The sequence below is a fragment of the Thalassophryne amazonica genome, chromosome 1, assembly GCF_902500255.1.
Source record: "Thalassophryne amazonica chromosome 1, fThaAma1.1, whole genome shotgun sequence".
Classification (NCBI taxonomy): Eukaryota; Metazoa; Chordata; class Actinopteri; order Batrachoidiformes; family Batrachoididae; genus Thalassophryne; species Thalassophryne amazonica.
In genome coordinates, this window is record NC_047103.1 from 161,928,484 (window position 1) to 161,947,777 (window position 19,294).

The 19,294-nt window shown below is 41.8% G+C and overlaps 1 protein-coding gene across 2 annotated transcripts in view; it reads left to right on the forward strand.

Moving 5' to 3' along the window:
- Window positions 1-204: 204 nt before the first annotated feature.
- LOC117517162 (inositol polyphosphate-4-phosphatase type I A-like) overlaps window positions 205-19,294 on the forward strand; it is a 114,093-nt gene continuing 95,003 nt past the window's right edge. Inside the window, exon 1 of one of the 2 annotated variants that reach the window (XM_034178088.1) lies at window positions 205-299. The gene's annotated coding sequence lies outside the window, so the exon portion shown is untranslated. The remainder of the gene's footprint in view (window positions 300-19,294) is intronic. The other variant, XM_034178096.1, reaches the window with a different exon arrangement.

A 19,294-nucleotide genomic window follows, 5' to 3' on the forward strand; every position in this document is an offset into this window, starting at 1 on the left:
CGGATATATAGAATATATAGAATAAATATAATATAATATAATTGTATTTTTATTTATTTATTTACTGCTAGAGAAATCACGTGAATAACATTATTTGGAAGTTTGAAAACATTGACGAGCGTACGTACGTGATGACGTTTCCTGCGTGGTACGTCGGGGGCGTGTCCAACAGCACAGCAGCACTTAGTCACTGCGGCTGAAATGGAGAAAGAGCATTAGGTCGCTGCTAACACACTCTTCTGAGGGGAGGTAGCTTTCCTCAAATAAATGGATATTTATCTGAATTTTTAGCTAGAGTGGTAAGTAATGAACGGTTCTCTTGTGTTCAGTTAAATATGCAGATTATAAACAGCGCTTCTGCTGAAAGAGCTAGCAAAAGCGTTTTTTAAGCGCTTACCGGTAAGTTCACGTTAGGGTACTGAGGCAAAGTTGAGCGAATCCTTATGACTACTTCTTTATTTACCTGAAATATAATAACTTTTTAGTAATAGCTTGCAAGACCATTTGCGTAAAATAGGACGGAGACGAATATTAAAGACTGAAGCTGTCTATCGTGACGTCATAAATTCGAGTAACTCAAAACCACAAACGCTTTTAAGTCTGTTTTATTAACTTGGTCACATTATGTTATAATGGATTACTAGTACACGGTCAGGAGTTTAAAGATGAAGTGAGTAATATGTTATAATTGTTTATCTGCCCGGATGTGCACAAAATGTTCCCTAAGAGAAAAGATGCAAAGTGTCTTGACTGTCAGGTGACTTGCAGCCTGAAATGTGTGAATTTTGTGTATTTCCTGTGATTGCTCTGCAGAGTTTGTTGCCACAGTTTACCATCACATCTCATCACCAGTCACATCTAAAGAGAGTCTGTGTTTTTAGATTTGATCTCAAAATTAAATCCATCTAAATTCAGTGATCTGTTTATGTGAGATTCTTAAAAAGTGCAAAGGTAATTGTTCAAAACCTATTGACAAATTGATACCAGGTTAATTTAGTTAATCCAGTTTACCAATGCATTCATGATGTTAAAGCAGTGCAGAAACAGATAATGCCTTATTTTGTAATCCAGTACATGTGAAGGTTATTTCAGACATGTTGAAACCACCTTATTTGTAATGTAAGATTGCAGTTTGTTTGAAGTTACTTAACTGGTCAAGTGATAGCTGAGAACTTGCCCTCCTGTGTTCTTACTAGCATAGCAACCATCCAGACAAACCACCACTCCATCCTGAATGTTATGTTCTGTAGCAGCCATGTAATACATGGGGTTTCCTCCTGCCCCTTTTAAATGGCTCAGGTTCTCAGCACTGGGCACCTGTATGTTGGTTCATGCTCAGAAAAATGCATCACATGACCATTGTGTCTCATATGACAAAAGTGTCATGCATGTAATATGCCTCTTGCCTTCATCTGAGTCTCCTGTAGTAACTGCTCATGTGGTGCAATCATTTTGGTGGTACCCAAGATCCTTCGGAGAACCCTAGCTGCAAAGCCATCCAGTCATTACGTTTGGTTGCTGGTTAGAATCCAAGTCTCATAACCGTGTTATAAGACAGGAAGCCACAGGGCTGCAGAGACTTGGACCTTAACCTTCATGGAAAGCAAAGGTATCAATCAGCATGCCCTCCTTGACTACAGGCCAGGTTTGGTAGCATGTGGTTGTGCTACATGTAGTTGGATCCACCTTTGACCATCACAACCCTTAAAGCACTCACTCAGGGAGTGTTCCCACCAAGTTGGTGAAAATTTGATCAGCTGCTCCTGAGATATTTTGTACACACACAGAGAGAGAGATAATGTAATTGCACATAAGCGATTACATTATAATACAATACAGAAGCACTGTGGGTGGTTGTGCTCTCAATATTCCTCGTTGTGCACTCCTGAATGATTCAGTTGTTGCTGCTTCAAGTCACTCCCCTCGGCCATGTCTTTACCCATGGTCTGAAATGAAACATAAATGGGTTCTGAGGGCTTAAAGCACTAAAACTAAAACGAACCACACTTCCCATAATGCATTTCGGATTCCCCAACTGATCATGGGGCAACTGTTTGTTGTGATTTGGCGCTATATAAAAAAATTGATTGATTGATTGACATGTCTTAAAAATGATGACAACCTGCCAACATCGCACTTGGTCTTAAAGGGAAAAGTACACATGCAGCATTCAGTCTGTCACCTTATCGGGCAATTTCATCGCCATAAATTTTCATATCTGCAGATCCCAATAATTATCCTTTTAAGGTTTATTGGCTGATAAGATGCTTTCCCATATAACTGTGCATCCCTAGTTTCAAACCTGAAAAGGAACAAACTCTTGCATTTGAGAATCTCTTTTTTTTTTGTGTGCGCGCTTGACTGAAACAAATTATGGAAGTACCTGTTCACTTTTGTGCTGATCACCTTACAGTTTCAGTATGATTTAGTTTTATATACTTGACTTTGCAGCTCAGAGTTCATAAATGATTATATTCTGAATTCATTTTCATAATTCTGTCATGTGCGACCACTGTGGGAACAAATGCATCTGTATATATACTGTGCTATTGTGTACCACATGCACAATATGAATGTGGATGTGCACCTGTGCTGAGTCTATGTGCATTTGTGCATGGTCTACTGCAGTCTTTCTGTGGTTTTGAGTTTCACTGTACAGGAGTCAAGCTCACCAGACACATTGATTTGTAGAGCTGATGATGCTCTTTGTGAGATGGAGAGTGACTTGCTTGGAAATGAGGCCATGCTGCTGTGTGACTAAACTCAGTGTCTGATCTTGAGTTTTTGTGGCCTTTGCTTCCATCCTGGTGTCAGTACTGGAGGAAACAGCAAGTCTGCCCAAATGGATCATCTGTTTTATTAGCACATCTTCCTTCCAGTGGGAATAGGAATCAAGAATTTCACCCCCCCACCAATCTATCAAAATTGTATGGTTCAGATGTTGGCATTTCTGCTTACCAATACTAGCATGTTTTTCCCCACAGTTCATCATTACAGAATCTCATGCATCAAGACGTTAGACACAGCCCGATTAAGATTGTAAAAGGAGAAAAGCTCAGAGCACAGAGGGTGTGTTGCTTTGTTATTTCCACAGGAAGCTGTTAAGTCTGAATCCACAGTTGGCTGCGCTATTAGTGCATAAAATCTGAGGGCACCTTTATCTGTATATCACTGCAACAAAGTCTATTACTTATGCAAACTCATCCTACTTGTCATAATTGAAATAGAAGATGACTTTTTTTAACTTCAGTTTGATGATTGTGCTGTTTATTGCAACTTTGGCAATACCTGCTGCCTTATACGAGGGTAGGCTGAAAAGTTCTAAGGCTCACTATGATGCAGTTAATTCATTAACTGTATCATAGTGAACCTTACAACTTAGAACACGTTCCGCTCACTTACTTGTGTTGCTCCAGTTATTGTGTGGCAGGATTCACTTCAGTGTTGATAATTAGTGACAGGCAGTGTAGCGCATTGCTGAATACCACTGATAATGACGACAGACAGACACACAGCACATTATTAAATAATGCTCTGTGTCAGTAATCAGTAAAAAAACAGTACTGACTATCATAAAAATCTCATCCAATAATCAACCAGGCCAGTAATTGGTTGACCGTTCATCTGAACCAATGGTCCGATGTCATGGCAAAGTATCTGTCCATTCGTTGTCCATCCCCAGTTCATAGAAAATGCTTCTCCTTCCCTTCTTTTATTTTATTTTATTTTCAGTATAGATCTATACTGCTCTGGCAACTTGCTTCTGACGGATTGTTTGTTGCTGTGACACCACTCTGAACTTCACACGGTTGTATACGCTTCTTTTATTTCTGTTCTGGTTATTAATTGTATCTACTCTGAACGTTATTTAACAACAGTCCTGTTGTGAATCGCTAGCGGTTAGCATTCACTAGTGGTTAGCATTCGCTAGCGGTTAGCTTTTGCTAGCTAGTTCAACCCCTCCCCTCGCCGTCGTTACTTTTTACAGCTGTTTTTTTTTTTTTTTTTTTTTTACCCGTTTAATACTTCTGTTCGTTTTTCAGTTGAACTGCTGTGAATTTTAAGTAATTACACAACAAAAATATAAACGCAACACTTTTGGTTTTGCTCCCATTTTGTATGAGATGAACTCAAAGATCTAAACCTTTTTCCACATACACAATATCACCATTTCCCTCAAATATTGTTCACAAACCAGTCTAAATCTGTGATAGTGAGCACTTCTCCTTTGCTGAGATAATCCATCCCACCTCACAGGTGTGCTATACCAAGATGCTAATTAGACACCATGATTAGTGCACAGGTGTGCCTTAGACTGCCCACAATAAAAGGCCACTCTGAAAGGTGCAGTTTTATCACACAGCACAATGCCACAGATGTCGCAATATTTGAGGGAGCATGCAATTGGCATGCTGACAGCAGGAATGTCAACCAGAGCTGTTGCTCGTGTATTGAATGTTCATTTCTATACCATAAGCCGTCTCCAAAGGCGTTTCAGAGAATTTGGCAGTACATACAACCAGCCTCACAACCGCAGACCACGTGTAACCACACCAGCCCAGGACCTCCACATCCAGCATGTTCACCTCCAAGATCGTCTGAGACCAGCCACTCGGACAGCTGCTGAAACAATCGGTTTGCATAACCAAAGAATTTCTGCACAAACTGTCAGAAACCATCTCAGGGAAGCTCATCTGCATGCTCGTCATCCTCATCGGGGTCTCGACCTGACTCCAGTTCGTCGTCGTAACCGACTTGAGTGGGCAAATGCTCACATTCACTGGCGTTTGGCACGTTGGAGAGGTGTTCTCTTCACGGATGAATCCCGGTTCACACTGTTCAGGGCAGATAGCAGACAGCGTGTGTGGCGTCGTGTGGGTGAGCGGTTTTCTGATGTCAATGTTGTGGATCGAGTTGCCCATGGTGGCGGTGGGATTATGGTATGGGCAGGCGTCTGTTATGGACGAAGAACACAGGTGCATTTTATTGATGGTATTTTGAATGCACAGAGATACCGTGACGAGATCCTGAGGCCCATTGTTGTGCCATCCAAGAACATCACCTCATGTTGCAGCAGGATAATGCACGGCCCCATGTTGCAAGGATCTGTACACAATTCTTGGAAGCTGAAAATGTCCCAGTTCTTGCATGGCCGGCATACTCACCGGACATGTCACCCATTGAGCATGTTTGGGATGCTCTGGACCGGCATATACGACAGCGTGTACCAGTTCCTGCCAATATACAGCAACTTCGCACAGCCATTGAAGAGGAGTGGACCAACATTCCACAGGCCACAATTGACAACCTGATCAACTCTATGCGAAGGAGATGTGTTGCACTGCATGAGGCAAATGGTGGTCACACCAGATACTGACTGGTATCCCCCCCAATAAAACAAAACTGCACCTTTCAGAGTGGCCTTTTATTGTGGGCAGTCTAAGGCACACCTGTGCACTAATCATGGTGTCTAATCAGCATCTTGGTATGGCACACCTGTGAGGTGGGATGGATTATCTCAGCAAAGGAGAAGTGCTCACTATCACAGATTTAGACTGGTTTGTGAACAATATTTGAAGGAAATGGTGATATTGTGTATGTGGAAAAAGTTTTAGATCTTTGAGTTCATCTCATACAAAATGGGAGCATAACCAAAAGTGTTGCGTTTATATTTTTGTTGAGTGTATTTTACTGTGTAAAATCTTAGGAGCGGCTAGTTTTTCACTAGCAGTTATCTTGCGTTAGCTATTTCGGACCCCCGTCATCATTTTTTCATTTCATTTTTTTTACACTCCTGTTAGTTAACTGTTTAGTGTATTTTATAGCTGCTGATTTTTTTACCTGTTTAATACTTCTGTTAGTTTTTCAGTGTAACTGCTGTGAATTTTAATTAATTTATTTACGTCTGTGTAAGCCTTAGGAGTGGTTAGCTTTCCATTATTGGTTAGCTCGTGTTTGCTTGGCTACATTCTTGAATTTCTTAGTGCACAAAGTACACTACTAATTCTACTTTACACCCTCTGTAAATCCTGCTTGATGTTGGAAGATAGGGTGGCTCTCTTAGAGAGCCATGTCCGTAAGTTAGAGCAGCTTTTTAGCTCAGTGGAGTAAGATGTTACGGGCACTCCAGATGAGGTTACTCTTGGGCCGGCAAGCAAGCCCATTAGCATCAGCTTAGAAACGCCGGCTGTGGAGGACTGCTTTCAGACTGTGGCTCGGCAGAGGAAGCCACATAGGGCTTAGTGCCCGGTTGTGGCACTCCAATCACACTCGCCAGTGCAAACTGTGAATTGTTTCTCCCCCTTGGATTTGCCAGATGTGACTTCTCTGAGCCCACAAGTGACTTCCACTCCTGTCTCCAGGCCGAAACACCGGACTTTAGTGATAGGGGATTCTGTCACCCGCAAAGTCAGGTTACAGACGCCGGCTGACGTTAAATGTATTCCTGGGGCCAGAGCTCCTAACATTGCATCTCATCTTAGGGTGCTGACGCTGCAGAAGGGAAGACAGACGAAGGAACATGACATGAGATATAGTCACATAGTTATTCATGTTGGCACCAATGATATCAGGATGAAGCACTCGGAGGTCACAAAAATGGACCTAGAGAGGACTTGTGACCTTGCCAGAAAGATGTGTCGGTATCGATTAATAGTCTCTGGTCCCCTCCCCTCCCGGGGTACTGATGAGGCGTTTAGCAGGCTGACATCATTAAATAGGTGGCTGGCGCAGTTTTGTAGACAGCAAGGCTTTAGCTTTATTGATAACTGGCTTTTGTGTTGCGGCCGCCGTGGCTTGCTGATGCTGGACGGCCTCCACTCTACTGGGGAAGGTGCCGCCATCTTGTCTGCGAACATAGATAGAGCTCTACAGGGAGGGTAACATTAGGAATCTACAGCAGGCCATGGAGCAGGTGATTATAGACCCTGCAAGGCTTACGACAAATGTGGGTGTGGAATCCATTAGCTTAGCGGGGAATTTAGTGCAGAAAATCCACTATGGTGATAGTGCCGTTTATTTGCCGTGGAGGGAATTTCAACAAGTTGAGACTTTGACCTGCTTCCGTATTCGTGTCCATAAAAATCATAGAGGGATATGCTTTCCAAACTTAATACCCATTACTATATTGGATGATGTTGAAATTGAGAATGGCCAGTGGTTGTTCCAGCAATAGCAAAGATTTCGTGTCTGCTACCTAAAACGCGCATGGAATGTCTTAAACCTAAATCTACTTCTAGGCATCTTATATATGCTACTCTGGAACCACCCCTAAACCCAAACAGTTCAACTGTTAACCCCACTGAGGTCCTTAGACTGGGTCTCATTAACATAAGATCACTGTCCTCAAAATCATTGTTGATCAATGATCTAATTATTGATCATCACTTAGATATGATTGGGCTATGTGAAACCTGGCTTAAACCTACAGTTGTCCTCCCCTTAAATGAGGCCTGCCCACCAGCATATACATTTAGTCACGTCCCTCGTGATGTGAAGCAAGGCAGGGGTGTTGCTCTTATTTATAAATCTAGGTTTAGCTTATTACCTGGGGGTTACAAATATCACTCGTTTGAGCATCTGATTCTCCGCTCTGCTCAGGATATTACACATTGCCAAGGTCAGAAGAATAAAAATCAGTCGTATTACTTTGTCAGGCCCCCTGGCCCATATTCTGAATTCTTAGATGAATTTGGTGCATTCATCTCTAACTTGTCAACTAGTGTAGATAATATTCTGATTATTGGTGACTTTAACATTCATATAAATAAGCCTTCTGATCCCCTCTGCAAATCATTTATGGAAACTGTGGATGTATTAGGATTTCGGCAGTGCATTCGGGATTCAACACACATTAGTGGAAATACCCTGGATCTGGTTCTCGCACATGGTATTGCTGTCACGAATATAGACATCATGCCTTTTACATCAGTGGTGTCTGATCACTCACTTATTAAGTTTACAGTTTCGCTGCCGTGTTTAGTGGAACAACAACCTTATATATCATTACGGTGATGCATCAACTCCTCAACTAAGACTGAACTTGAAGCTAGACTGCCTGATGTCTTAGCTTCACATTTGACAAATACCCAGTCAGTAGACAGACTTGTGGATAGTTTAAACTCAGTGCTCAAAACTACACTCGACATGATTGCACCCCCTGTGTTAAAACCGCGCTCCCCCAAATCACAGTCACCTTGGTTCAATGATTATCTGTGTGACCTCAAGCATAAAGCAAGAGGTCTAGAACAGAAATGGCGTCGTTCAAAATTAGAAGTATTTCACCTTGCGTGGCGTGATGCTATCTTAGACTATAAGCATACATTATTGGCTACAAAGTGGACTTACTACTCTGATTTGATCAACAAAAACAAGCATAACTCAAAGTTCTTGTTTGACACGGTGGCAACACTTATACATGGACAACCACCTGTAGTTCGCTCTCCTTTTACAGCACAAGATTTCCTGGATTACTTTGGGAAGAAAATAGAAGACATCAGGTTAAACATATCCCGGCATGCCTTAACCCAGCCACTACACCCTGCTATTGAGGTGGGCGCCACTACTGAGGTATTACCTAGATTTACAGAATTTGATAGTATCTCACTAGGCATGCTGACAAAACTCGTAATGTCAACAAAAAGCACAACCTGTTTATTTGATCCTATACCAACAAAACTGTTTAACTCATTGAGTGCCAGCCATTTTCAAAGTTCTGAACATCCCAGTGCCAGGATTTTTCAGCATTTGAGTGTTTTTAAAGACCCATAGAAAATTGAGTTCTATGTCCATGTCAACAACAAACATACCAAAAGAAACTTCAGACTTTCGTTTATCATCAGAAAAAAAATGTTTGTTTGTACCTCTTTCCATTCTTTAGTAATTGTCTGCAGAACATGGGTGGGTATTACTAAAAATGCTGATTTCTGACAAAAAACTGAGAAAATTGGCTTTTTGTGACAAGTAACATGTCAAGGAGAAAATGTCTTTGATTATAATTGTTTTTGTTTCAGTGACATCTCAAACATTATGAAAAGTGATCCTATTGTATAATGCACCAAAAAAAAAAAAAAATCATTAGGGGAGGGACTCCGTCTGTCTCTTCTCTCGGTGGCGCGTCTTTTCCCTCTGGCTCCCGCGTATCGGACCTTTTTATTTTTTTCAAAAACCTGATGGATTTGAATCACGTGTGCTTGCATGAGCCTGTCGATTGCGTCATTTGCTTGTAGGCAGCCTTTGTGTGAGGTGTGTGTCGTGCGCTCAGCGTTTTTTCATTCCAAGGAAAAAGACGGAACGACTGGAGCAGCGCGACTGCATCACAGTTTGACAGACACCGGGCGACAGCCAGGTGGAAACCATTCGGATTAGGAGCGGTACAACTGTAAGACGTCCGCACAACGGTGGAGAGCGAGCCGCGCTCCGGTCCACACTCACACTGCTACCACCCACAGAATGGGTTCCCTTGTGATTACAACTCTGATTTTTTACACAAGCTAGATCAGCTGATTACCCCCCCCCCCCCCCCCCCCATAAAAAATGTAATTGGTGTGATAACGCGTCTCTGGCGCTGAGCGTTACTATCTGAAAAGACGCGTTTAAGCGTCAATGGCACTCAATGAGTTAAGGACCTGTGGCCCACTCTTGGGCTGACTGTGCTGGAAATTATTAATCTTTCTTTAACTTCTGGATCTGTTCCTAAATGTTTCAAATCTGCAGTGATTAAACCATTACTTAAGAAACCTAATCTTGACCCTAATCTTGACAAACTAGCGGCCGATATCAAATCTATCATTTTTCTCTAAAATTCTGGAAAAAGTGGTGTCACGGCAGCTCGTAGACTATTTTACTGAGAATAATCTCTTTGAGCCACTGCAGTCTGCTTTTAGAAAATATCATTCCACAGAGACAGCTCTCACTAAAGTGGTAAATGATCTTCTGCTTACAATGGATTCGGACACCACTACGGTTCTGTTGCTGTTAGATCTCAGTGCTGCATTTGATACAGTGGATCATCATATTCTACTTGATAGGCTGGAAAATCATTTTGGGATTACTGGGAGTGCCCTTGCATGGCTGACGTCATACTTGACCAGTCGTTCTCACTGTGTTTTGTACAGTAACACTACCTCTAACCTTAGTGACATGAAATTTGGGGTTCCACAGGGGGCTGTCTTAAGCCCCCTGCTTTTCTCCCATTATATAGCACCCCTTGGGCTCATATTGCGGCGTTTAGGGATTACCTTTCACTGCTATGCAGATGATACTCAGTTATACATGCCGATAACTGCTGGTAATCTCGTTCACATAAAATCCTTAGAAGATTGCCTTGCAGCAGTGAGAAGTTGGATGTCTAGAAACTTCCTACTTTTAAACTCTGATAAGACTGAAATGATGGTTCTTGGTCCAGTGAGACATCGGCATCAATTTGACCAGTTAATGCTCAGCCTCGGCTCGTGTGTCATACATCACACTGACAAAGTGAGGAACCTTGGGGTAATTTTTGATCCTTCGTTGTCCTTTGGCTTCCACATTAGAAATATTACTAGGACTGCTTTCTTCCACCTGCGAAATATAGTGAAGATTCGTCCCATCCTGTCTATGGCTGATGCTGAGACCCTGATCCATGCATTTATCTCTTCTAGATTGGACTACTGCAATGTTCTATTTTCTGGTTTATCACAGTCTAGCATTAGGGGTCTCCAATTTGTTCAAAATGCTGCAGCCACACTTTTGACATGAAGCAGAAAGTTCGACCACATTACACCCATTTTGGCATCTCTTCACTGGCTTCCTGTCCCAGTGAGATCAGAGTTTAAGGTTCTGCTACTAACCTATAAAATTAATCATGGACTGGCACCTCCCTACCTAGCTGACCTAATTAAACCTTACGTACCAGCCCGGGCTTTACGTTGTCAGGGTACAGGACTACTTTGTGTCCCTAAGGTGAATAAGAAGTCTGCGGGTCACAGAGCTTTCTCTTATCGTGCCCCTCTTCTGTGGAATGAGCTCCCTGCATCAATAAAACAGACAGATTCTGTGGAGATTTTCAAGTCCAGACTTAAGACGCACTTATTTTCCTTTTCATATGGCTAGCATACTGGTACAGTTTTGTTTTATGCTTTTTACTCTTTTAATTCATTTATTAGTAATAGGAGCGGGCTGCGGCCTCAACTTTACCTAAATTCTGGGTCTTTTAGTGAAGTTTAGGGCTAGTGGCCAATGATCACCTTAGTATTTCTCTGTTTTTCTTGTTGTTTAATGCTGGCAAATTATACAGTATTTTTTTGTCTTTCTGATGCCTGATTCTGTTTTTTCTCTTTGTTTAAAGTGCAGCTCCATCCAGAGATGGGAGTTGTATTCGTGTTGGCGATCTTCCTGTCCTGTGCGCCAATAGCATTTCTTGTATATTTGTCCGTGAATTGTTCTGTAATTTATGTTTGTAGCATGGCCCAAGCAGAGGGTCACCCCTTCAGTCTGGTCTGCTTGAGGTTTCTTCCTCAGAGGGAGTTTTTCCTTACCACTGTTGCTTTGGGGGTTGGTAAGGTTAGACCTTACCTGTGTGAAGCACTTTGAGGCAACTCTGTGATTTGGCGCTATATAAATGAAAATAAATTGAAAATTGAATTGTATATTTTACTGAACAGTATAAATACTATAGACAAATGAACAAAGACGAACCCCAAAAAATGGACCAAAGAAATCAAACAAAAACGCACATGCAGAGGATCCATCAATAATAGTAATAATAATATTAATAATAAAAAGAACCAGTGGGTCCTGTGACCGTGCAAGTGGCAGGTGAGCAGATGGCAAAGTAGGACCGAGAGTGAGATTATTCCAGTTTCACTCCATTACATTACTGGGAGATTTAGGCAGGCTAAGTGGTTAGTGTGCTTGGTTTCAGCGTGGAAGGTTTCCAGTTCAAACCCCTGCCACACTTTGTGTAATGTGGAGTTGCATCAGGAAGGACAGCCAGCATTAAAAATTGTGCCAAATCAACATGCAGATCCACCTTGGCTCTGCTGTGGTGACTCCGAGTGAAAACAAGGGAGCAGCTGAAGGGACTTACTTCCATTATGGGGAGATTTCCCCAGGGAGAGATGCTTGACATGGTAAATTAGAGGCTTCCAGTGGGGAACGAACCTATCAGAAGACTTGCTGAGCGTGTACTTGTTCAGTTTCAAAAGAAACAAGACATTGTGCAACCAGGCCTTAATTGAAGGTGGCAACAATGACTTCCACAAAAGCAAATTTCTCAGGTCAACGAACAAAGAGGTAAAGGCAGTGACACGCCGCTGAGTCACTGACACTTTAATATCATCTGTTGGCCAGCCAAATATAGCTACATGGGGGAAGGACAGATTCTCAAATATAAAATCTGAGAAATTGTATCAAAAATGGTGTACCAGTAGTTGGATCTCCTTTTCGTTCTGATTCTCCTGACTTTGTTTGTACCATCTACACACTGCTCACAATTCGTCCTCACAGAATTTAAAAATTTTACATTTTATTGAATATATGGATATCTTTTGGGTGAAAACTGTGAAATTAATCCATAGTGCTTGTTCTCTTTCTGTTCTTGATGAATTTTGATTTCAGTGATTTTGTTTGCTTCACCTAAGCACTATTCACAATTCTTTCTTGCAGAAATTTTAAATTGGAATTTTTAGGAAAATATGGAACTCTTGTTATTGAAACTTGTGAAATTCATTCAAATGTAGGGCTGAAACGATTAGTCGAGTAACTTGAATAATTGTATTACAAAAAATGTTCGAGGCAAATTCTGTGCCTTGAAACTCTGTTTAACGTTGTAGTACATATGCCAGGCCTGTGTTTGGCGCTGTAACGTCACCAGAAAAAACAAAACAAAACAGAAGACTAGAGCAATTTAGCACCAAAAGCTACAGCTTTCCAGTGCAACACACAGAGTAAAGTAAAGGCTTTTAAGAGAAAGAGAGTCCACGCTGATCATCTGAAATAGACTTACTGCGCATTTAAATTCTACAAGTTGGGGAAAACAAAACAAAACAGAAAGCCACACCCCAATACCACTTCAGCAAAATGTCAAGGCTTTGATGCAGTGACATTGTGCCATTGCTTAGGTAGAGCCCTTGACTATTGATGTTTAGAAACACAAATGTACTTTTTATCGGATTGCTCGATTAATCGCCAGAATAATTGACAGAATACTTGATTACTAAATCGATAGCTGCTCCTCCTTCAGTGTCCGGTTGGATTTGATTCCAGTTTTGTTTGCCTCGTTAAAGCACATTTTGGGGAAATACAGACAAAAATGGTTGTGATATTGTTATGTGTCGACGCGGGTTGAGGAGCGGACCTGCGTCTGATGGAACCCAGCGCTAAAATAACCAGAAAGCGGTTCCAATAACAAAACAATTTATTTTTCCACCCTCTGGTGCATAACAAAGTGTATGAACAAAAAAATGCGTCAGTCTGGTGGAGTGAAGGCTGGCACGCTCTCCAGCGCCTAAAAGGATCGAAGCCCGGCGCTTCTGGACTCACTTTACCGCCAAACACCCCCCAGGTGGACACGACAAACCGACTCTCTGCGAAGGATAGAAAAGTTGAGGTAAGTCAGCAGCTACAATCAGTATCCTTCAAAAGGCACACACTATCAGCAACACATTCAGGTCTGTATTTAAGCTTTATGTAAATGAGCAGCTTCTCACAACAGGTGGAGGATTACCACTCCGCACGCCACGGCAGTGAGAAGCGAGCTGCACAGTTCTCATCATAATTCAAATCTACTGCGTAACAAAACACCAAGTTACTATCAACAATTAGTCAAACAATTAATCACCTCAGATGTGTGCTGACAGCATGTGTCCCTCACCCTTCTTCCTTCACAGGCACGATGTGTCAAACCCAGGCGCGGTCCTCAGCGTCTCACAAACGAACATCACAAGGTCGAGTTCCCGGCAACTCTGCTTGAATCACACATGGCTTAAATGCAGAACGCCATCTCATCATCCGCTTCAGCCGAAAGTCTCTAAGGTTGCACGTGAGCACCATCCACAGGTGATGCACATAACGTTGATGAGGGCGAAGGACTCATCAGCCAGCACCTTCTCCACAGACAAATCAGTTTTCATACCACCTGGAGAGCAAAGAAAAGAAAAGAACACCAAAATGTCCAGTCACATCCCCCCAACACACAACAGATATATTTTAATTCTGATGGCTTTGTTTGATTCATTACGCACTGTTCACAGGTTTTGGTGGTGAAAACAAAAAAAATTTAGCCAAAATGGTGTATGTTCTCGAATTGCATAGTGGCTGAAGAAAAAAAATCACCAAAATAACATACCATTCAACAAAATTTAGGTACTGTTGTAAAGATTTTGGAAGAGAACCTCAACTACCAGAAAAAAAATATTTATAGTAGTGTGTAAATTACTGTCCCCCAAGACAGTTCACACACTGCTGTAAACATTTCACCTGCTACTCAGGGTTCATTCAGAAGTGTATTTACACAATAGTGTAAATGCTAGAATGATTTTTAGAAAATTAACAGCTCATGGTAAAGAATTTTTTTTCACAGTGTGCCATTTTCTGAACTGCACAGTTCGGGAGGAAATAGTGTGGAGAATAAAACCATGTGAGCTCTGTGACATTGAGGCGTTTTAACCGGTTTTGGTTGTGGTGTGAGTAGGGGCAGCATAGTGGCCGAGTGGTTAGTGCACGTGCTTTGAAAACAGATGATTCCCTGTTGAAGACCTCCTGTGCAATTCTCCATGTCATGCAAGAGCCATAAACAGAACAAAGCCTTTTTGATGTAACCCATAGGTTTTCTATAATGAGCTAGAACATCCGATATTAAGCCCATATCACCATGTTGGCGGCAGTGGCTGCACTGATTTTGGCTTTGTCAGGATAAACTCATTAATCCATAAAGTGTTGGCGTGTGGGTGGATCGGTGTGTGATGAAAGAAGCCTGAACATGCCCCTCTCTTTGAGTCCAAACCACCTAGGCTAACCTCGGTTCGAGTGTTGTGATCCATGTAATGCTTTAGTTCTGGTTTATTCTTTAAGTGTATATCTGGTTTCAACCTTGTTTCTAAGTGTTATTGAGGTTTAGGTGTATTTCTAAATATCCTACTTTGGTTTTATTCTAATGTCTTGTCAGTTTCACCCCACTTCCTGTTTTGCTTTGACACAGTCTGTTCTTGTTTGGTTTGCTTTCTTCCTGTTACACTCATACCTACAGTCAGTCGTCCAATCAAGGGTCGTGGGGGGGCTGGAGCCCATCGCAGCAGACACAGAGCGCGAGGCAGGGTACCACCCAGGACAGGAAGCCAGTCTGTCGCAGGTCCACAAACAGACAAACAAACACATTCACACCCACTTCCACACCTATGGACAATTTAAAGATTCCAATCCACCTAACCTGCATATCTTTGGATGTGGGAGGAAACCGGAGCACCCAGAGGAAACCCACTTCTGCTAATCGGGATGATTGGCTTATCCTCAACAGATGTCCCAGCTAAATCATCTGGCTTCTTTCAGTTCAAAGAAGCTGCTCAGAGTTCCTCATATCAATCTCATATCCCCCAATTGTTCCAAAGTTCATGACCATAGGTGATGTTATATGTACTTGAACTCCACTTGCGACAATAACTCTCCAAACCCAGAGGGGACAAGCCACCCTTTTCTGACAGAGGTCCATCTTCTCATATTTGGAGATTCTGATCCTAATTCCACTGGCTTCACAGTCTGCCTCAGACCTCCTCAGAGCACATCAGAGGTCACAGTCTGAAACCAACTGAAGAACATCATCAGCAAAAAGCAGAGATGTGCTTTGCTGCCCTCATAAACTGATCTGTTTCATAAATTATGAACACCAGGAAATGGAGAAGTTTCCATAAAAAGAAAAGTGAGTGTGAGTGTGTGTGTGTGTGTGTGTGTGTGTGTGTGTGTGTGTGTGTGTGTGTGTGTGTGTGTGTGTGTGTGTGTGTGTGTGTGTGTGTGTGTTTGGACCCACATGGAGCATGACTAAAATTATGGTTTGTCACAATAGGATTAATTTGCATGACTCAATTTTACTGCAACAAAGTCGTATATCAAATATTATTAGTCCCGCTTTGCTAATGGGGCTGATTTCATGCCATTTTTATGCCTTTATTTAAAACATAGTTGTGCTGATATAGTTTGAGGGATTTAGCTATGAATTTCACTGTCAATCTGATCATTATTTTCTTCTGGGTAATAAACAGAGAGGAAAAAGAGTCTATCAAATGTCCACAATCTAGAACATGTTTGCGACCGAGGATGTGGGCTGCTCACCACCTTTTTGTGTAAAAACAAACACCCAAACCAATGTTAGCCTGTTAGCATTAGCTTAGTTCCACTTGTTTGATAACTGTGAGATGGAAGCGTATAATGTAACAAAGCTCTGAAAGGGGTCAGCATTAGAATTCTCTGACTTGTGGAGATAAAGCCCGTGCAGATATGTGCTCACATCTGTCTATGTTACCGGGAGAGGTGATATTGCCCACTTGACTCTGCAGAGAGTTAATCCACTGGCATGCTTTGGAAGCATTGAGCTCTGTGAGAGTGGAAGGGTGAGGTGAGGGCTGACAGCAGCTGCAGTCTTCCTGGCTCGTGGCGATATCTGCAGCGTGAGTTTGTTGACATCCACTGGCAGCACACGGATCGGAGTGGAGCACACGTCCTCTGGTTTGTTACCGTAATTACTCTATTGCAACACCCTTGTCAACAGCTTTGTGTTGTGCTGTTTTTTTTTTTCCTGTGTGTTGAGATTAAGATGTTCTTTGTTTTGCACAGTCATGCTGATTGCTGCTTGTAAAACTTGATTTAGTCCTAATAGTGCTTCTGCTGTGTTTGGAAGCCGGTACGACACTGGATTATGTTGCTGAGTGCTGTGATACTGACATCATCTCCTTTTTTTTGTTTAAACTGTTGTCATTGTGAAAATGATCTGATCGAAGTGGACAGAATGAGTCAGAGGGTGGGGGGGGTGGGGGGTGGGGGGTCATAGGAATAGATAAACAGCTGAGGCTGTGCGTTTTAAGTCAGTGACTGTTTTGTCCCCATCACTTTTTTATATAAATGAATTATTTAGTGTGTGAAAATGTCACACAAGTACTCAAGAAATTATAATGTAGCTTTGGCTTTTTTGAGAAATTAACCATTAATTACGCAAATTATTGTTATTATTATTGTTACAACTACTATTATGACTATTATTTTATTTACTTATTGGTAAATAAGTAAATAATAATTGGCTACTTAAGTTGTCACAAAAGAAGAAAAAAGCCCCAAAAAATGTCTTGACTAATTTATTCTCCACGAAAAAATTTGGCATAGCTAAAGCTGAAATGTTATGTTAGTTTTCCTCTGTACACACTCAAAAAAAAAAAAAAATCAGTCAATAAAACAAAAAAAAAACATAAGCTATATTTCCTTGACCATGTTGTGGCGACCGGTCTGACGAAACTTTGTTGTTTAAATGGGAAACACACAGTATGAAGTTAGTTGTTACAATTTGCTTTTCCCTTTTTTAAACACATGTTTTGTAGGTCCGGTTGACATAACAAGATTAACTAAATTTCCCATTTCATACAACCCCAATTCCAGTGAAGTTGGGACATTGTGTGAAATGTAAAAAAAAAATAGAATACAATGATTTGCAAATCCTCTTCAACCTTTATTCAATTGAATACACCACAAAGACAAGATATTTAATGTTCAAACTGATAAACTTTATTGTTTTTGCGCAAATATTTGCTCATTTTGAAATGGATGCCTGCAGCACTTTTCAAAAAAGTTGGGACAGAGGCAACAATGCTCAAAGAACACCTGTTTGGAACATTCCACAGGTGAAGAGGTTAATTGGAAACAGGTGAGTGTCATGATTGGGTATCAAAGGAGCATCCCCACAAGGTTCGCTGTTCACAAGCAAAAATGGGGCAAGGATCACCACTTTGTGAACAACTGCGTGAAAAACTAGTCCAACAGTTTAAGATCAATGTTTCTCAATGTTCAATTGCAAGGAATTTAGGGATTCCGTCATTTGCAGTCCATAATATAATCGGAAGATTCAGAAAATCTGGAGAACTTTCTACACGTAAGCGGCAAGGCCGAAAACCAACATTGAATGCCCGTGACCTTCGATCCCTCAGGCGGCACTGCATTAAAAACCAATAATTGTGTAAAGGATCTTACCGCGTGGGCTCAGGAACACTTCAGAAAACCATTGTCAGTTAACACAATTTGTTGCTACATCTACAAGTGCAAGTTAAAACGCTACCATGCAAAGGGAAAGCCAAACATCAACAACATCCAGAAATGCTGCCACCTTCTCTTGGCCCGAGCTCATTTGAAATGGACAGACGCAAAGTGGAAAAGTGTGCTGTGGTCTGATGAGTCCACATTTCAAATTGTTTTTGGAAATCATGGACGTCATGTCCTCCAGACAAAAGAGGAAAAAGTCCATCCAGATTGTTACCAGCACAAAGTTCAAAAACCAGTATCTGTGATGGTATGGGGGTGTGTTAGTGCCCATGGCATGGACAACTTACACATCTGTGATGGCACCATCAATACTCTCAGACTGCAGGCTTACTTGTAGTTCCTAGGGTTTGTAAGAGTAGAATGGGAGGCAGAGCCTTCAGCTTTCAGGCTCCTCTCCTGTGGAACCAGCTCCCAAATCAGATCAGGGAGACAGACACCCTCTCTACTTTTAAGATTAGGCTTAAAACTTTCCTTTTTGCTAAAGCTTATAGTTAGGGCTGGATCAGGTGACCCTGAACCATCCCTTAGTTATGCTGCTATAGACGTAGACTGCTGGGGGGTTCCCATGATGCACTTTCTTTCTTTCTCTTTTTGCTCTGTATGCACCACTCTGCATTTAATCATTAGTGATCGATCTCTGCTCCCCTCCACAGCATGTCTTTTTCCTGGTTCTCTCCCTCAGCCCCAACCAGTCCCAGCAGAAGACTGCCCCTCCCTGAGCCTGGTTCTGCTGGAGGTTTCTTCCTGTTAAAAGGGAGTTTTTCCTTCCCACTGTAGCCAAGTGCTTGCTCACAGGGGGTCGTTTTGACCGTTGGGGTTTTACATAATTATTGTATGGCCTTGCCTTACAATATAAAGCGCCTTGGGGCAACTGTTTGTTGTGATTTGGCGCTATATAAAAAAATTGATTGATTGAATACTGAAAGGTACATCCAGGTTTTGGAGCAACACATGCTGCCATCCAAGCAATGTCTTTTTCAGGGATGTCCCTGCTTATTTCAGTAAGACAATGCCAAGCCAC